Source organism: Dipodomys merriami, unplaced genomic scaffold, assembly GCF_024711535.1.
Source record: "Dipodomys merriami isolate MVZ:Mamm:240054 unplaced genomic scaffold, mDipMer1.0.p SCAF_6, whole genome shotgun sequence".
Taxonomy (NCBI): domain Eukaryota; kingdom Metazoa; phylum Chordata; class Mammalia; order Rodentia; family Heteromyidae; genus Dipodomys; species Dipodomys merriami.
The window spans coordinates 57364877-57367555 of NW_027206179.1; the positions used below are offsets into that span (position 1 = coordinate 57364877).

The following is a 2679-nucleotide window of genomic DNA, read 5'->3' on the forward strand; positions in this document are numbered from 1 at the left end:
CAGTGTTTTCCTAGCAACATACTGGATTCAATTTCAAATACCAAAAAAGAAAAGACAAAAAAAGTTTAATAACAGAGAAAACAAGACAGTATCCAGAAGAACAGTAAAATCAAGCTAACTTTTCAATGGTATTATGTTATCTAAAAGACAATGAAAACACATATTCAAAATGGTGAGAGGAAAAACACTCATTTAGAATTGGTTATTCCGAAGAAATAGCCTTCAAGAATGAGAAAAATAATACGAAAAGGTCACATCAATGTGTCATTAAATGTGACGTCTAGCTTTGGGAAATTAGGACATTTCAAATAACTTTTTTTTTCTCAATACTTGTTTGCCATAAAATCATTCTATTTTTTTAAATGTAGGCCTTAAAAAGTAGGATATAAAGTTTATTTTGTTCTCAAATATTGTATGAGTTTCCTAGGGAGAGAAAAGTTTGTATCCTAAAAGCCAGTTTTTCACTTTGAGTCAGAAGCATGGCTTTCCATACACAAAATATTAAGTATTAAATATTAATATTCTTATTTTGATACACTAACACATAAATTTTATATATACCTAGAACTATTTATTAATCTTTTAGATTTTAGTCTAGGAGTATTGAAAGCACCATTTTTTAATGCTGAAATTTCCCATTGCTGATATTTACCAAGAATTTTTACATAATTTTTACTGGTTAAAAATCTCTCTTTTGCCTGGTTCAGGTGCTTCACATCTGTAATCCTAGCTACTCAGAAAGCTGAGATCTGAAGATTGAGAATCTTACCTCCAAATTAAAACCCCTGCTTTTACTGTATTTGATGTTGGTATAATTTGTGGAGGGGAAGGAGAAAAACAAATCGTTTAAATAGGGATACAGGTGGACCCATTGTAACAGTGAAATGTACAAGTCATTATGTCAAAAACGAACTTTACAACTTTGGGGGGGGAGTGGGGAGGATTGGGGGGGAGGAGGATGGGAAAGGATGGGAAGGGGAAACAAAGGAGGAGGCTACAATGCTTGATAAGAAATGTACTCATTATCTTGCCCATGAAATTGTAACCCCTCTGTACAGTATTTTCACAATATAAAAAAATAAAATAAAATAAAAATAATAATAAAATAAAATGACATATTTAGTAACAAAAAAAAAGCTGGAAATGTAACTGGGGCTCGCCTTGAGCAAAGAAAGTCCAGAGTAAGTGCCCAGGCCCCAAGACTGGCACCATTAAGAAAATTCTCTCTTCTTCTCCCTTTCCCTCTCTCTCCCCAACCTTTTCTCTTCCTCTCCCTCTGTCCTTCTTCCCTCTCTTCCTCTCTCCCTCTTTCTCAATCCTGGTAAGCAAGTTCTCCACACCTGGCCCACAACCCCAGATACTTATGAATTTATGGTGTTTAAGTTGTGTCTATAAGAACACTGACTCTCCAATGAGTTAAGCAAGATATTGGAGTAAGAAATGCATTGTTTCACATGAAGAAATGCTCAACATCCCTAGCCATAAAAGAAATGCAAATCAAAACAACATTGAGATATCACCTCACTCCAGTTAGAATGGCTATAATCAAGAACTCTAATGACAACAGATGCTGGAGGGGATGTGGACAGAAGGGAACCTTACTGCATTGTTGATGGGAGTGTAAACTTGTTCAACCACTTTGGAAAGCAGTATGGAGGTTCCTCAAAAGACTTCACATAGAACTCCCCTATGACCCAGCAATCCCACTTTTGGGCACTTACCCAAATGATCACAAACAAGACCATACTAAAGCTACCAGCACAACTATGTTTATTGCAGCATTATTTACCATAGCTAAGATATGGAACCAACCCAGATGACCCTCAGTAGATGAATGGATCAAGAAAATGTGGTATAGCTTTTCTTTGGGCGCTGCTGCAGGCTTCCTGCCATCATGGTTAACGTTCCTAAAACCCACCGTACCTTTTGTAAGAAGTGTGGCAAGCACCAACCTCACAAAGTAACACAGTACAAGAAGGGCAAGGATTCGCTGTATGCCCAGGGAAAGCATCGTTACGACAGGAAGCAGAGTGGCTATGGCGGTCAGACTAAGCCAATTTTCCAGAAAAAAAAGCTAAGACTACAAAGAATATTGTGCTGAGACTTGAATGTGTTGAGCCCAACTGTAGATCTAAGAGAATGCTAGCTATTAAGAGATGCAAACATTTTGAACTGGGTGGAGATAAGAAGAGAAAGGGGCAAGTGATCCAGTTTCAAGCTCTAACTTTTGTTATGAAGACAATAAAATTGTGAGGTCAAATTGAAAACAAAACAAAAGAAAGAAAGAAAGAAAGAAAGAAAGAAAGAAAGAAAGAAAGAAAGAAAGAAAGAAAGAAAGAAAGAAAGAAAGAAAGAAAGAAAAAAAAGAAAAGAAAATTTGGTATATATACACAATGGAATTCTATGCCTCCATCAGAAAGAATGACATCGCCCCATTTGTTAGGAAATGGAAAGACTTGGAAAAAATTATATTAGGTGAAGTAAGCCAGGCCCAAAGAAATATAGATCCCATGGTTTCCCTTATTTGCAATAAATAGGATATGTCTGAGACAAGCAGAAAAGGACAGATAAGTTGACGTAAGGCAAAATGAACCCCATGATAATGATTCAAATGTTTTTTCTTTCTTGTGATTGTTTCTAACACATTTATAAGATGATTTCTTTGTTGCTTTGTATGTC

At 36.0% G+C, this 2679-nt stretch overlaps 1 pseudogene; it reads left to right on the forward strand.

Moving 5' to 3' along the window:
* Positions 1–1889: 1889 nt before the first annotated feature.
* Positions 1890–2278, forward strand: LOC138813532 (large ribosomal subunit protein eL42-like; annotated as a pseudogene).
* Positions 2279–2679: the final 401 nt, after the last annotated feature.